Source organism: Onychomys torridus, chromosome X (genome assembly GCF_903995425.1).
Source record: "Onychomys torridus chromosome X, mOncTor1.1, whole genome shotgun sequence".
NCBI lineage: Eukaryota > Metazoa > Chordata > Mammalia > Rodentia > Cricetidae > Onychomys > Onychomys torridus.
The window spans coordinates 52,113,494-52,130,829 of record NC_050466.1 but is presented as its reverse complement, the minus strand read 5'-3'; the positions used below and the strand labels follow the sequence as shown (position 1 = coordinate 52,130,829).

Below are 17,336 nucleotides of genomic sequence, written 5' to 3'. Positions count from 1 at the left end.
TCTCAGTTATGAGTCTATAGTCATTAGAACCACTGCAAAAGAAACTTCCTTGCCCATAGCAGCCAGCTGCAGCACAGATCATGGAAATGAACATGGCCTCCAGCAGCAGCATGGGACCATAGAGGTTAACATGGTCTCCAGCTGCAGCCTGAATTACAGACATCAACATTGTGGTATTGTGTTCCTTCAAAATTTTGTGTGTTCCCCGAAATAAACTTATCTGTGGTCAGAGAACAGGACGGCCACAATATTAAACATGAGGATAGGCAGTGGCAGCATATGCCTTTAATCCCAGCACTTGGGAGGCAGAGCCAGGTGGATCTCTGTGAGTTCAAGGCCACATTGGAAACAACTAGGCATGGTTACTCACACCTTTAATCCCAGAAAGAGAGCCTTTAATCCCAGGGAGTGATGGCAGAGAACAGAAAGATATATAAGGCATGAAGACCAGGCACCAGAGCTAGGTAAGCATTTGGCTGGTTAAGTTTTTAGGCTTTGGAGCAGCACAGTTCCGCTGAGATTCATGTGGATGAGGACTCAGAAGCTTCCAGTCTGAGGAAATAAGACCAGCTGAGGAAATGGCGAGGTGAGAAAGCTGTGGCTTGTTCTGTCTCTCTGATCTTCCAGTGTTCACCCCAATAACTGGCCTCAGGTTTGATTTTATTAACAAGAACTTTTAAGATTCCAGCTACACAACATGGTTTCAAGTGAAAGCACAGATCACTGATCATGGACCTAAGTTCCATACCAAGCACCTACATCGTGACTCAGAACTGTTTGTAACTCTACTTCCAGGGGATTCAGTGCCCTTTTCTGGCCTCTGTGGGCTCTGTATGCATATGGTGCACAGACACTTGCAAGCAAAACACTCATACATGTAAAATAAAAACAATTTTTAAAAAATGTTAAATTACATTTATTTGTTTGTTTATGTGTAGGGAGGGTACATGCATGTGTGTAGAGGACAAGAGGACAACTCTTGTGGGAGTCGGTTCTCTCCTTCTACCATGTGGATCTCAGGGATAGTTAGGCTTGGTGGCCTGAGATCCATGTGGATATACACAGTCTGTGCCGCTGCCTGATGCCTTGCTGATGTCCCAAGGATTTTCTGCCTTGGGGCACCATGCTGATATGACTGGCATGTGTAGCCACCTGAGGACATGTTGAGGTATGTGGCTAGTGCAGCTGCTGAGGGCCATGATGTGGGTCAGTGATCTTGATAAGGTATGGGAGAGCTAGTCACACTACATTTGGGAAGATATCTCCTCAGCTGATGGCTTCTGGTGGGGAAGCAGATGAAGAAAGACTCATCTTCCCTTGGGGGGATGACCACTAGGAATTTGACCATGCTCCAGTGAATAAATGGACAACACAAAATGGACTTGTTTTTGTTTTGTTTTGTTCTGTTTTGTATTGTTTTGGGGAGGGAGGTCACATGGGAGGGAGAAGACATGAGAATACTAGAAAGTGAGCACAATCAGGGAGCATGATGTGAGATTCTCAAATAACCAATAAAATTCTTTAAAAAGGGAGGAAATTCTGATACATGCAGCAACATGAATGGCCCTGAGGACATGAAGCCCTGTGAAATGAAACAGCCACAAAAAGACAAATAAATGAATTCTGGGAGGTCCCTAGAGTAGACATTTTTATAACAGGTAGGCTGGTGATTGGTAGGAGCTAGGGGACAGGGCAGTTGAGAGTTTGTGTTTCATGGGTGCAGGCTTTTGGTTGTCTGGAGTTGGAGGTACTGACATCTGCCCAGCAAAAGAGTCATGCTTGGTCTCATTGGACGTTGCATTTGAAAATGGCTAGGATGGTAGACTTTTTATGTGTTTTATTACTATTTTAGAGATGTAAAAGGCAAAGGTCGAATAATTCTTTGTATTGTAGCTGGTCTTCTAGATGGAGCTGAGAGCTAAATAAAGATGAGAGACATCCAGTAGAAGTGCTGATAAATTCAGTCTTGTGGAGTCACTTAGGAATGATTAGAAAATAACAAGAACAATGGCCATCTAACTGTCCAACTCAGAGAGCATGCTAGATGCCACCACATAGCTCTTTCATCTTATCTTTCAATTGATTTTTCCTTTAGGTTAGGACCCAGCAATATCCCCCTAAAGGTTGGCCTTCTGGAGACTTGTGAACTTGTGGTCCCTGATCTGTGACCTCCTCTCTGGATCACTGCACACAGTTGTATGTGGCTGCCCTGAGGTTTCATAAGCTTTGGTTGAGTTTCTCCCAGGACCCCTCAAATTGACTATTCTGGCTATGAACATCCAGGGCTGCCATATTGTTGGGAAGTGGCTGGCCAAGGGGGTCTTTGTCCTCTAGCTAAATCAACTGTTGGTTGTTACCTATAAAGTCTCTGACCTGCTGGATGGAATTAAAAACTGAATGAAAATGTCAGGAAGCTCTCCTTGTGAAGATGAAGTGCTATATAAATGTAGAGCAGTTTGGTGTTTGAGAGAGATTCCAACCTTGCTTGAGATCCAGAGCAAGCCCTCTGCTTGCCCTGCCTGCTCTTGTCCAATATTACACAGATGACAACTCACAGTAGTGCCCCCAAATTCTGTGGAAGGAGTTTAGAGGTGGGAACAGGAGGTAGAGTAAGGCAGTGAGTTCTAAGTCTTAGGGTTCTTGCACGATAGGGTGCTAATTGATGATTAGGGCTAAGAGAAGATCAAGTCTCAATTTAGCTTAAAGCTGATTACTGCCCTAGAAAGTCCCCAAACACGTGCAAGAGCATGTGAACGCCCTAGCTCTAGTGAAAGCTCCCTGGGGATCCATCAAAAAGAGTGGGTGGAAGGAGAGGGGCCTTGGAAAGGGAGATGAAGGGCAAAGGTGGGGAGAAAATGGGAGTATAGAGGAATAGAGTAATTGTGGAGATGGAATGAGAAAGAACTTGAGTATCAACATCCTCTGCTCTGTCCCACCCCAGCATCATCTGCCACCCTTGTGCCAGCTGGTGTCCTGGAAGCCTAGAAGATTAAATGTCACACTTGTCTTTAATCTATTTCTAAATGACTCTACAAAGGAGAGCTTATTAGGAGTTCTGGGGACTGCCTGTCACCTTCATTCAGCTCTCAGCTCCATCTAGTAGGTCAGGAACTTTATCAGCAACAGCCAGTGGCTAAATTTGCTAGAGAATAAGGAACCATTTGGTAATTTCCTTTGACATTTTTTTTGTGGTTGTTTTTTCGAGACAGGGTTTCTCTGTAGCTTTTTGGAGCCTGTCCTGGAACTCACTCTGTAGACCAGGCTGGCCTCAAACTCAGAGATCCACCTGGCTCTGCCTCCCGAGTGCTGGGACTAAAGGCGTGCACCACCACTGCCTGGTGACATTTTCAAAATTGTGGTAAAATATACACAAATTTTAGCTGCTGTGCTCATTGTTTTTCCTTTTTTTGTGGGAAAAAAATAAATGCAAGTTTTTGAAAAATTCTTCTTTCATACATCTAACCACAGTTTCCCCTCCCTCTACTCCTCCCAGTCCCCCCTTCACCTCTCCTCTGTCCCAGATCTACTCCTCTTCTACTTCCTTTCAAAAAGAGCAGGCTACTAGTTCCATAAATCTAGCGTTCTGTGAAATGAGGGTTACCAACAAGGAATCTGACTAGGTCCATTGGCAACAGTGTAAGTGAGAAACCTCGAGTGCTAATTAATATCTCCCAAGAAAACATCATAGATTGGAAAATAGTCTCACTCAGAGTTAAGAAAGAAGAGGTATAGTTTGAATGGCACTATAGAAATCAGTGCTTCTGTTAATGAACCTATCCAATGGCATGGAGTTGGAATGTCAAGTCCTCTCCTGCAATTTGGCAATTCAACCAGACTAACTTGTGAAAACTGGCAAGTGCCTTCCACCCTCTTAAGGCATGGGAAGGAAAATTAAACATTAAGGATGATTAGTACACTCAGTCTTTTAGACTAAATCAAAGCCATCCTTTTATGGCATGTGTACCATTATCTTATTTTCTACTAAAGAGGTCTGAGGTGGTTGGTGGTGCACACCTTTAATCCCAGCACTCAGGAGGCAGAGGCAGGAGGATCTCTGTGAGTTTGAGGCCAGCCTGGTCTACAGAGCAAGATCCAGGAAAGGTGCACAGAGAAACCCTGTCTCGGAAAAAAAAAAAAGTCTGTACAATGGCACCCTAATAATTACAGCATTGCTTGTGAAGGCTATCCCTTCATACCTGTGTTAATTCTAGTATGTCTTTAAACTTAACCTCTTTTTTGTCTCTAGAAAGATTTTTTTTGAATTTTTTTATTTTTTAGTACAGATTTGAATTGCTTACTAACACCATTACTCATCTCTCTGGAAATCTGCATACTTCTATAACCTTTACTTGCTTAGATTCAGCTATTTAAAAAACCTTTTAACTTTCTTGTCTTCTACAGAGCTAGCCTTCATTACTGAAATTCCTGTTATTAACAGCTCTCACCAGATGTTTGTTGATTTTATTATTTTTTTCAAAAAACTCAACTTGACCTTCTTTTCGTCCATGTTTGAAGCAGTTACACGTTAGTGAATTGGCTCCATCCCTGTGGAAAGCAATGTTCTGGTTTGCCATTTTCCACAGTGTGAGTGCTGCATTATGGTTAGTTTCAAGCTACCAATGATTATTTTGGTCATGGAGTTGAGAAGGGGTGCACAGACAGCTCTCTGCACAAGGCTGGCTGTGGACACCATTGCTTTTGTTTCCCATTTCATTCATGCCCGCTCTTGATGCACTTTTGTGGTACACATCCATACTTTCAGCCATACAGATAGAAGAGGCAAATCTTTAAAATAATTTCCATTTTCAGCTTAACTCATCGAAGGCTCTTTCATCTCTTTTGTAGCCATCATATTTACAAAACGCTATGTCTTTTTATAAACTGACATTGATAAGGTAAATTCATCCCTATTACAGTCCTTAGACCACTGGGGTACATGTCCCATATTTGTGCAGTGCTGTAAATCACACTGTCACCCTGAAAAACCTGTACATGCCGGATGTGGTTAGGGCCTCACAGAGGCACTAAGTGCAGAGCTGTCAGCTGGAGCTCTTGAGGTGTGTGCAGCTGACTCTCCTGGATTGCTCTAAGTCCATGTTACACATGGAATGCACGTGGCTCTTCTACCCAACAAGTAGCTGGAGCAGACGGAACCAGAGTCCAATTGGCAGACTGGCCTGCAGCCAAGACTCGTCTTCGAGAACATTCTGCTTAAAGACACAAGTTCATATATCAAACACTCCTCTCAAAACATCCAAAGCACATCTTTTCATCCCTTACGAAGGTATAAGGAGCCTCCAAACTTGGCCAACCTTAGCCTCCTCTTCTCTGGGAGTTTGCGCTCTCCTAAACTTAACCTCTTAAAACTTGTACATTCTTGGGGTTGGGGATTTAGCTCAGTGGTAGAGCACTTGCCAAGGCCCTGGGTTCGATCCTCAGCTAAAAAAACAAAAACAAAAACAAAAACAAAAATTTGTACATTCTCAGAGCAAGGCCAGCAATCTGGATACCGGTGAAGCTGTCAAGGCCATGGCAAGACTCTCCTGTGATGATCCTGGTACAGAAGCTCACTGAAAGAATATTAAAAAGGACACATCGAGTGGTCAGACTGGTTATTGCAGTTATTATTGGAATTATTGCATTGACGGATACTCTGCAACAGTTGGAGTGGTGCTTCAGAGAGAAATTCAAGGCCGGGCGGTGGTGGCGCAGGCCTTCAGTCCCAGCACTCGGGAGGCAGAGCCAGGTGGATCTCTGTGAGTTCGAGGCCAACCTGGGCTACCAAGCGAGTTCCAGGAAAAGGCTCAAAGCTACACAGAGAAACCCTGTCTTGAAGAAAACAAAAACAAAAACAAAAAACAACAACAACAAAAAAGAAATTCAAACTGCTGAGTTCATCAGAGACTGACATAAACAATCTAACAAACTTTGGACTGAACAAAATAGGATAAATAAGGAGATAGTTAATGAGTTAGCTGATTTAAGACAAACATATTATTGAGAGATCAGTTAGAAATATTAAAGGAGCAAATAAAACTAAAATGTGAATGGAACATTACATCTTATTGTATTATACCTTTAAAATTTAATGAAAGCAAGTATGATTGGGAAAAGGTTAAATGCATTTGATGGGTCACCCTAATTCTTCTCACATGATTTATGATTTACAGCAGAAAATTAAAGAAACATTTGCAAAAAAAGTTACCTGATAAGACAGAAACAGATATTATGGAAGGTCTTGCAGATACTATAACCTCATTTAACCCTATGAATCACTTCAATAGATTTATTATTTTAGCGTGTGTTACTCTTGTGCTAGCAATAGTAATCTTACTGGCTTTAAAATGTGTTTTAGTTTACTTACATAAGATTGTAAAGCAGAAAGCGAGGGAAAAAGCTGTATATGCTGTGAGGCTGCATAACCTCCAAAATAATTAATTCTTGTATACAAGAAAGGAGGCTCTGATGGGAGAATTCCCACTGAGCTACACCTGGTCTGGACCCAGAGTGCTAGCACCTAGCCTTAATCCACCTTTTGATTCTCCATTACCTTTTCTTTCTCTTGTCCTCTATGTGAATTTTGCCTGACAGTTTCCCAAGGGTACAAAGCCTATGCAAAACTTGGTTGAGAAAAATCCAGCACACTATGATGTTCCTTAATCAAGAATTTGCATTTGGCATTGTCCCTTTGGAAGCTTAGTCAGGGTGTTTTGGGAATATGGAAATCAACTTGCTAAAAGTGTAAATTTGGAGAACAATAAAAATACCCTTGGCTAAGCGGTGTCTCAGTCCCTTGAGAGGCTGATTCCCCCTGAAGCTGGAAGGTTAAAGACATCCTTAAAGTGCACTGTGTCTTTTTCCCACGGACCAGTGTGAATACACACTCGTTCTACAACACTTGGCTTGAAGAACAGTGGATCCCGACACTTTGAAGGACTGGAGGAAATCTTGCTTTCAGGGTAAGAGGACTCCAGGATTGGCACGGTCATGGGAAACTTCCCATCTCAGGAACAATGGTATATGCAGTTATTAAAATTCCTGTTGAAAGAATGGAGTGAACCTGAAGGAAAAAAAGCTTTTGGTATTAATTAAACGGCATTGCCGTTGGTTTCAGGCAACTCCTCATGTTCAATTGAAACTGATGGTATGGAAACAAGTGTTGAGAGCTTTGAGGAGAGCTCATCAGAGAAGAGAGCCCAGCAGCTGTCTCTTCCCCAACGTCCATCAAAAAATTTAAAACCAACACAACAGGAGGCAGACTCACGTGGATTTCCCACCTCTACATGGCTTTTTTTTTTATCATTTCACTTCTCTCTTTAAAGACTATTATTTTTAAACTATTTCTTTCTTTCTATGACTGTCCACACCCCTTTTCTTTCTTTCTTACACCTATGCACATTGTAAAACACACTGGAACCTGCTTACAGTTTTTTCTGTCTGGATCTCTTTTACTGTGTATCTTTTAGCCTTTTTTCTCTGCATGAGCAAAAACTGCTAAGCACTGAGGCTAGGACCTCTGCTTGGCTTTTTGTTTTTGTTTTTGTTTTTCGAGACAGGATCTTGATATGAAGTCACAACATGCCCACACGTTTGGGCGTGCCCAGTGAACCTAGACACTTCCGCCTAGTTATTTCCGGTTCAAAATAGCCATTTCCAGGTCAAAACATCTCATGCAACTAGGACGTGGCTTTGCATGGTTGTGTAAAGTGCGCGAAGCCATGTGATCTATGCGCATGCGTGGAGTAGCCACATGAGTTCCTATACTCATGTGCAGCACACCCTTTATAAGCTTGCGCCATTTTGCACAGGTCTCTCTCCTTTCTCTTGACCACGTGTGTTTCCCACAGGCCTGTTCGCATCTGTCTCTTTCTCTCCTATCATAATAAAAACTCTTCTGTGGATTTGTCGTGTTTTGGACATTTCCTTACAGGGTAAGAGCACCGCCAAATAACTAACAGGTTTCTCTGTGTAGCTTTGCACCTTTCCTGGAACTCACTCTGTAGTCCAGGCTAGCCTCGAACTCACAGAGATCCACCTGCCTCTGCCTCCTGAGTGCTGGGACTAAAGGCATGAGCCACCACCGCCTGGCTCTGCTTGGCTTCGGTGGCTGGCTCGATCCACTTCTCGGGTCAAGAAAGCCAAGCTTAAAGCTCATGGCCTGCTTGGAGGTTCCTGACCAAGAACTGAATCAAACCTTCCTAGAGCTCTAGAATTCTGATGCTTGTTTTATGGCAAGGGTTTTTTACTTAGAACAGAAAAAGGTACAGTTTCTCCCCCTGTCAGTTGATCAACTTGGCACCCAAGGGATACCCATTGAAGATGTCATCTTGGGCCCAGCCTAAGGGGAAGGAATTCTGTCCTTGGGGGATGTCTCCTTGGTAGTTCCCTGAAGGCATGTTGTTTGGGAAGATGCTTCAGTTGTGAGAGTGGCTTTGTTTCTCTGCTGGGGTCAGTGCTTGAGGTAGTTGTGTGGTGGTATTGTGTTCCCCGAAATATTGTGTGTTCCCCAAAATAAACTTATCTGGGGTCAGAGAATAGGACAGCCACAATATTAAACATGAGGATAGGCAGTGGTAGCACACTCCTTTAATCCTAGCATTCCAGAGACAGAAATACCTCTGGATCTCTGAGTTCAAGGCCACATTAGAAACAGCCAGGCATGGTGACACATGCCTTTAATCCCAGAAATCCAGCCTTTGATCCCAGGGAGTGATGGCAGAAAGTAGAAAGGTATATAAGGTGTGAAGACCAGAAACTAGCAGCATTTGGCTGGTTAAGCATTTGGCTGGTTCAGCATTCAGGCTTTTGAGCAGCACAGTTCAGCTGAGATTCATTCTGGTTGAGGACTCAGAAGCTTCCAGTCTGAGGAAACAGGATCAGCTGAGGAACTGTTGAGGTGAGAAAGCTGTGGTTTGTTCTGCTTCTCTGATCTTCCAGCATTCACCCCAATACCTGGCCTCGGGTTTGATTTTATTAATAAGAACCTTTAAGATTCATACTACATCTGGTGCCCAACGTTCGTGGTACGAATTCACGAGAAAGCCTCTTGCCTGTGACCCTGTGAGCCCCAGCTCACGCCCGAGCTACACTCGGGCGGTTGTGGTGGTGCACACTGGTTGGATTTACTGAGGGAGGCAAAGGCAGGAGGACCCTGAGTTTGAGACCAGCCTAGGAGGCTTGCTAAGGAGAAGTTTCGGCCCAGGACCTGGCCACAAACAGTGGCAGTGGAACTATGGAGGCATCGGCTGCTGCTCTGAGTTGCAGGCTGCTTCTCATTGTGTTGGTGGCTGTGGTGATGCTGCTACCTGGGACGAAGTGTTTACTACTGCTTGTTCAGAGAAGAATTGCCAGGACCATCCTGTTACAAGAAAGCCTCAGCAAAGGTCAGTTTGGAAAAGTTTGGCAAGACAAATGGTGGGGAGAAATTGCTGTGAAGATATTCTCTACTAGGGAAGAGTGTTCAAAGTTCCGAGAGACAGACATTTATCAGACTGTGATTGCTCCAAACCACAGAGGAGGCAAAAAAAAAAAAAAAAAATCTAAAGGGAACCATGACCATGCTTAACAGTGACTTTGAAATCTTCAAAAAGAAGACAGGATCCCACAATGATGATTCCACATGGACTATGATAAAGCCATTAAGGTGATTAACATCACCAAAAGATTGGCTTTGGACCACAAACTACTCAGGACAATTTTGAGATGGCTAGCTGAGATGATCCAGCCTGACAGACTACTTGAACAAGGACCTGTGACAAGCTCTGCACTTTCCCATTATGCAGAGAATGGACAAATGATACAGGACTTGACAATTAACCCAAAAATAGAGTTTTTATTTAAAAAAGAAAAAGGAGAATATAGATATGAGGTAGATTACTGAATCTACCCTGAGAAAAAAAGATAAAGAAATAATAGGATAAATGGGTAGATCATTGAATCTACACTAAAAAGAAAAAGGGAAAGATATAAAAATGACAAAAAGTAGATTATTGGAACTTTTATGAAAAGAAAAAAGAGAATATAAATATGATAAGGAAAAAAGATCAATTTTTGAATCTACATTTAAAAAAGAACTACTTGTTTTACTGGACTGGACATGGTTATATATTAATGGTGTTGTTTATCTGAATCTGTCAAGTGTTAATGGACTAGATATCATTAATGTAAATCTTGACCTTATATTGTATATACTTATTGGATGTGATTTTTTTCTTGTATTAGTTATAAGCTTTTTTTAATTTTAGACAAAAACAGGGGAAATGTGGTATTGTGTTCCCTGAAATATTATGTGTTCCCCAAAATAAACTTATCTGGGGTCAGAGAACAGGACAGCCACAATATTAAACATGAGGATAGGCAGTGGTAGCCCACGCCTTTAATCCTAGCATTCCAGAGGCAGAAATACCTCTGGATCTCTGAGTTCAAGGCCACATTAGAAACAGCCAGGCATGGTGACAGACGCCTTTAATCCCGGAAATTCAGCCTTTGATCCCAGGGAGTGATGGCAGAAAGTAGAAAGATATATAAGGCGTGAAGACCAGAAACTAGCAGCATTTGGCTGGTTAAGAATTTGGCTGGTTAGGCTTTAAGGCTTTGGAGCAACACAGTTCAGCTGAGATTCATTTTGGATGAGGACTCAGAAGCTTCCAGTCTGAGGAAACAAGACCAGCTGAGGAACTGTTGAGGTGAGGAAGCTGTGGCTTGTTCTGTCTCTCTGATCTTCCGGCACTCACTTCAATAACTGGCCTAGGGTTTGATTTTTATTAATAAGAACCTTTAAGATTCATACTACATAGTTGGACTCATTAAGACCTATGAAACAGGAGACTGCAAAACCATCAACAATAAAACACATCAGCCAGGGTATAAGAAAGATTGCCTTCTCTTTCTATGCCTTTAGAGAAAATTACGTTACAAAATCATTGTTAAAAGAGGACATGATGCTGGGCAGTGGTGGCATACACCTTTAATCCCAGCACTTGGGAGGCAGAGCCAGGAGGATCTCTGAGTTTGAGGCCAGCCTGGTCTACTGAGTGAGTTCCAGGACAGGCATCAAAACAACACAGAGAAACTTTGTCTGGAAAAAACAAAAACCAAAAACCAAAAACAAAACCAAAAAAAAAAAAAAAAACAAAAAAAAACAAAAAAAGGAAAAAACATAATCAGAGAGTATGCAGTTAAAATGGGGGTAGGATACTGGAGATAAGACAAGAAGAAAATATAATAACAACAGTAATAGCATTTTGTTGGCTTTTGCTATTTTTTCATGGAATTTGTCAAGTTCCTAATTTGTGCAGTTTATTGTGATTTATTTTTTTCTAAGTAAACATACATGTTTGCAACTAATTTTGTGTCCTTTTTTCTAAAGAAGGACCTACAACTGTATAGACTTTGGTTCCTATACAGTGTAGATCTTCCTTCCTGTGTACATGGTAACTTAGATATTGAAAAAGTATAAAGAAGTTAATTTTGTGGATATAAACCATGTTTTGGTGCACAAAATTAACTTCTAAATACTTAAAAAAGAAGAGGGAAAGTTTATCAAATTGTAGAATTTTTGGTTATTACACTCTAATAAGTAAAATTAAAATATTTATAAGTAAGCATACAAAACCAGATATAAGCCAGGTATGGTGGCTTACACCTATAATTCAATTGAGACTGGAGGGCTGGCATGAGTTCTAGGGCAGCCTGAGCTACAGAATGAGACCATATCCCCAACAACAACAGAAACAAATGTCCAACTACACTAATAAAGTCCAAACAGAATCCCTGTTTCATATCACAACGTTTCCATAAGAACTGAGACAAAATGGATTTTTCTTTTGTTGCTCTATTGTCGTGTTCCCAGAAACAGGACTTTGTGTGTGTGCGTACATGTATGCGTGTGTAGGTGTGTTCATATTATGTGTGGAGGTCAGAAGTCATCCCTCAGCTGTCATTCTTCAGGTGTCATTCACTGTTTTTTTTTCTTTTTAAGTGACAGGGTCTCTTGTTGGCCTGGAACTTTCCAAATAGGTTAGACTGGCTGGCCAGTTTGCTCCAGAGACCTACCTGTCTCTTTCTCCCCAGCACTGGAATTTCAAATACAAGTAGCCACACTTGGCCTTTATTAATTGGGTTCTGGTGATCAAACTCAGGTCTTCATTCTTTCAGGCAAGCACTTTGCTAACTAAGCCATCCCTCCAGCCCCCCAGAAACAGGGCTTTTGCTCTGTATCTTGAAAGAGAAGGGGAACTAACCAAAAATTTCAGAGGACCAGAAAGACAAGTGGCTCTTAGACTTCTATAGACAAAGAACATAGAAGTTAGCTCAATGGCTGAGACCAAGACTCTTTCCCACCTTCATTAGCAGCAGCAGTCTTCCTAGGGAAGAGAGTGGAATACTGAAACCCCACAGTGCGCCCTGAAGAAAATTCCCATGCCAGGGTTCTGCTTAGATAGCGTCTAGCCTGAGGCCAGTGACTTTAGGGGAAACCTCTAACTTGTGTAGGCTGTGATTTCAGCCAAGGAGACACAGAGTTTGTGTCCAAGTGCAGTGAAGCAGCCAGCTAGTCGAAGGTACAGTTCCCAGGCTTCAGAGGGAAAGGAGCATGTAGGTGGAAGCTTTGATAAACTCAACAGGTTAGTTACCCACAGGGTAAAACTCTGCTAGTCAGCCAAGTGTGGCAAGCACCTACAGTCCCAGATATTTGGGTGGCTGAGGCAGAGGCTTGCTTGAGTTTAGGAGTTCAAGATTATTGTGAGCAATATAGTGAGACCTTGTCTCGAGGCAACAAAAATCTACTCTTTATTTATGAGTTGTGTGGGTTAAACCTGAATCACACTGACCCATGTTGCGATAACGCCTGCGCTACCACCACCAGTTCACCATGTCTGAGTGAGGGGCTGTGGATCGAAAAAAAGATACAAAAGACAGCGGGTCATTCGTATCAGCAGAATGCCAAATGCTGTTTATTGAAAGAAGGAGGAAACCTTAAATATAGGCTTACAGCACAATGGAGGAACCCTGGAGGGCAGAAGTTCGCTACTGAATGTTCTACATTCTTGCATCTAAGCTGTTTATACCAAATGCAGGATATACAAACAAGGGACTTCCCTTAAGTAGATAATCCTTTCACGGGAATAAGAGGAAGTTTAAAGGGGAATGAGCGTGTGTGGGTCTGCGCAGTGGACAAAGGCACGGGATGGCCCCCATGGGAGGTGGAGCTGCAATGGAGCACAGCCTGGGCGGGTGCTAGTACTAGAGCCCAAGCACTGGGTGGAGCCAAAGCTGAAGCCCCAGCCTCAGCCAGTGCCAAGCGAGCAGAGGCCTAGAGAGGGACTAGAGCTAAAAGTTTAAACGGGCCCAACTTCTGGTGAAAATGGTTTCAGTCAGGACTTGGAATGCTAAGTCAATGCAGTTTGAATTTCCAGGAGGGTGGAGACCGGCAGGGAATCAGCATAGGGAGGACATCTGGTCCAGGTCGGCAAGCAGGTAACAGTTGCCCAAATTGGGGGTTCCAGGACCCTACAACCCAGATACATCTCCAAGAAACACCAGATATGGGAATCTTTCTTCTTTTGTCATTTGTCTTTCTTCTGTTCTTTTTTCTTCTCCTTTTCCTATCTTCCTTCCTTCTCCTCCCTTCCTTCTATAGCCCAGACTGGCCTGGAAATCTTCCTCTTCCTGCCTTAGTCTCCTGAGTGTTGGGATTATAGGTATGTGACACCATGACTGGAAGGTACAGGAAACTTAATTAGAAATAATGGTTAACACCGGGTGACGGTGGTGCACGCCTTTAATGCCAGCACTTGGGAGGCAGAGCCAGGCTGATATCTGTGAGTTCCAGGCCAGCCTGGTCTACAGAGATAGTCCAGGACAGGCACCAAAATTACAGAGAAACCCTGTCTCAAAAAAAAAACAAAAAAAAACAAAAGAAAAAAAGAAAAAACAATTAACATAATTTTGAGCGTCTGTCAGAAATAACAGAAGCCAGGTGTTGTGTATATATCATGACAATCCGGTGTTTTCTTACAATGAAATTCTGCTTAATTTTGGAGGAAATGTGTTTTGTCTTGTTTAGAATGAAGTGCATGGAATCTTTGTGTCATTCTTTAATTATTTTGAAATTTTAATTTTATTTTATGTGTATGGGTGTTTTTCCTGCGTGTATGTATGTGTGTATCACATGTGTGCAGTGCTTACAGAGGCCAGAAAAGGGTATTGGCTCCTTTGGAACTGGAGTTACAGGCAAATGGGAGCCATCATCTAGGTACTGGGAACTGAACCTAGGTCCTCTAGAAGAGAAGCTAGTGCTCTTGACCACTGAGCCATCTCTCCAGCCCTTTCCTATTTAAAAATTTCATTAACAGGAAGGAGAAAAGCCAAGGTAAACCACATGACAAATAGGAAGGGACAAATAACCTGAAATTGTAATGAAGGGAGGAGGTGGTTGTTTCATGTTTTTGCTTCTCCCCCCCCCCCGGAGCTGAGGACTGAACACAGGGCCTTGTGCTTGCTAGGCTGAGCTAAATCCCCAACCCCTTGTTTTTGCTCTTAAGATATTTCATTTAGCCTAGCTGGCCTTAAACCTTCTCCATAGCTGAAGACAACCCTTGGACTTTGGATCTTCTGCTTCTACCTCTTGAGTACTACTAGGATTACAGGTATGCACCACCACAGCTGGTTTTATGGGCTGCTGGAGACTGAACCCTGAATACATGAGTGCTAGATAAGCATTCTATCAACTGGGCTAGATCCCCAGACCTCAAGATTTTAAAACAATGGATGTGTTATGCCCGAGTTGAGAGTCTCTCCCCTCCCCCAACAAGACCACCAAGGAGCGGATTTCTGATGCAAAAACAAAAGGTTTCTTTATTCAAGCGAAGTCTCAGCAAGGACTTCATCATCTGACACTTACAGTGAGTGAAGGGGGAAACCTTGAGCACTTATTACAAGGGGTTTATATAGGAAAAGTTTATATGCAGTGGGTTACACATCCTAGTGTCTTAGGATTGGATGAGGGAGCTAGGGGTGAGGTAGTTCTTTGAAGTTATTGGCTGAACTATAAGCATGAAATTACTAATGCCTGACAGGATGCAGGGTATCCATGAGACGTACATTTTTACTCCCTATGTCCTGTTTGCTGGGTCCAGGATATATACGTTCAGATTTATTGTTTCAGTCTAAGTTCACCTACTGGTTAGCATCGGGTTCATCTCTAGGTCAGCTCTAAATTACTGGTCAGATCTAAATTACTGGTCAGCTTCTGGGTTCATTTATAAGTCAGCAGATACCTTGAGATGGGGGCTGACTCTCAAGAGGGCTACTGATTTTTCCTCTTTAGATGTTGTAACTAGCTATATATCAATGTATTTGAAAATAGAGTTGTAATGAACCAATTTCTAGAAAAAACTATTGCTAGTATCTGTTAAAGAAAAATGGAAGCTGGGTTTGGCAACACACACCGTTAATTCTAAAACTTGGGGAGCACAGGCAGGAGTGTGATAAAATATTGTGGGGATTAAAAAATATTTTTATTATTTTTATTTTATGTGTATAAGTGCTCTGCCTGCACTCATATATGTGCATGCCTGGTGCCAACAGAGGTCATATTCCCTGGAACTATGGTTGCCAACAGTTGTAAGCCACCATATGGGTATTAGGTAGTGAACTCATGTCCTCTGCAAGAAGAACAATTGCTCTTGACGGCTGAACCATCATTTCAGCCCAATTTGGGTTGTTTGTTTATTGTTGAGTTGTAAGAGTTCTTTATTGGAGGGATAGGGTCTCACTGTGTTGTCCTAGCTGGCCTGAACCTATGTAGGTCAGGCTGACTTTGGACTTACAGGATTTTTTGGACTGCCAGCCCACAAATCATAACATGGAGACTTATTAATTATAAATGCTTGGACTTAGTTTAGGCTTGTTTCTAGCTAGCTTTTTAAAAAAAACTTAAATTAACCCATCTCTATTAACCTATGTGATGCCCCTGAGGCTTGTTTTCCTCATCTACATACTGTTCATCCTGCTTTCCTGCTTCCTCCTGTCTGTCTGTCTGTTCCCCAGTTGGCTGGCCACCATCTGGCTGGCTGGCTCCCCTTTTCTCTCTGCCCACTAGCCTCAGCTAACCCTCCTCTTCCTGGCTATTGGCTATTCAGCTTTTTATTAGACCAATCAGGTGTCTTAGGCAGGCAAGGTGAACCAGCAACACAACTTTACATAGTTAAACAAATGCAGCATAAACAAATGCAATACATCTTTATATAGTTAAACAAATATTCCATTCTACAACAGAGAACTGCCAGCTTCTGCCTCTTGAGTGCTGGTATTAAAGGTGTATGCTACTATGCCCAATGGGAGGTTTTTTTGGTTTGAGGTCAACTTGGCTACAAATCAAATTCAAGACCAGTATGGGCTGCACAGTAAGATCCTGTGTCAAGAAAAAAAGAAAGGAAGAAGGAAGGAAGGAAAACAAAAAAGGAATTATATTTATAAATTGTTCTCAGTGACCAAATATCTTTATTCCAAAGTAAGTTCTAATGGTTTATTATTAATCATCATGATCTATCAACTACTTAAAAATAAATAGTTCCAATTTATGGGTTTTTAAGAGAATAAAAAAGAATTGTATGAAAGGAGAGATCAACACTTCTCTTGACAGGAAGAGAAGAAGCCCTCAGGTATGACAACAAACACATGTTTAAGAGATTGGTACCTAGTTTGAACCACATAACCATAATTTGCAAGGTGGAGCTAGCATGCATGAGGCCCTGAATTCTAGCCCCAGCATTAAACATACAAAAGGATACACTTTTGACAGAAAGCAAACATAAGCTTAAAATTAAAACTTGTCGGGTTGGGGATTTAGCTCAGTGGTAGAGTGCTTGCCTAGCAAGCGCAAGGCCCCGGGTTCGATCCTCAGCTCAAAAAAAAAAATTAAAACTTGTCAGGAATATTATGAAAAAGAGAATTTTAAGCCAAGCTCACTTGTGAATATATATGAAAAATAATCTTGTAATGGTTAATGTTGACTGTCAATTTAATTAAGAGAGAAGCCTCAGAGATCCATAAAGAATGCTTCTGGGTATGATTGGGAAGAGATTTCTGAGAGGGCTAGATCACAAAGGGATCTCATCAGTATTTTCATCAACTAAGGGATTCAAGATGTGAACAGACTATTTGAAGTCAGTGAAATTATGTGAGGTGGGCAACTCTCAGGTACATAAGAATCAGTGGCTACAACTCAATGTCCATTCAGGCTTAATTAAGAAGGAAACTCAGGAACTCAAAAATAAAATTGCTTAGCAAAAAATTTATAAAGAACATTTACAGTGTCACCATATGTAGCAGGC

General features: G+C 42.1%; 1 non-coding gene across 1 annotated transcript; it reads left to right on the top strand.

Annotated features, from left to right (window-relative positions):
- Nucleotides 1-16,606: 16,606 nt before the first annotated feature.
- LOC118574919 lies at nucleotides 16,607-16,728 on the top strand. The gene has a single exon (XR_004943794.1). It is a non-coding gene; the product is annotated as a U6atac minor spliceosomal RNA (small nuclear RNA).
- Nucleotides 16,729-17,336: the final 608 nt, after the last annotated feature.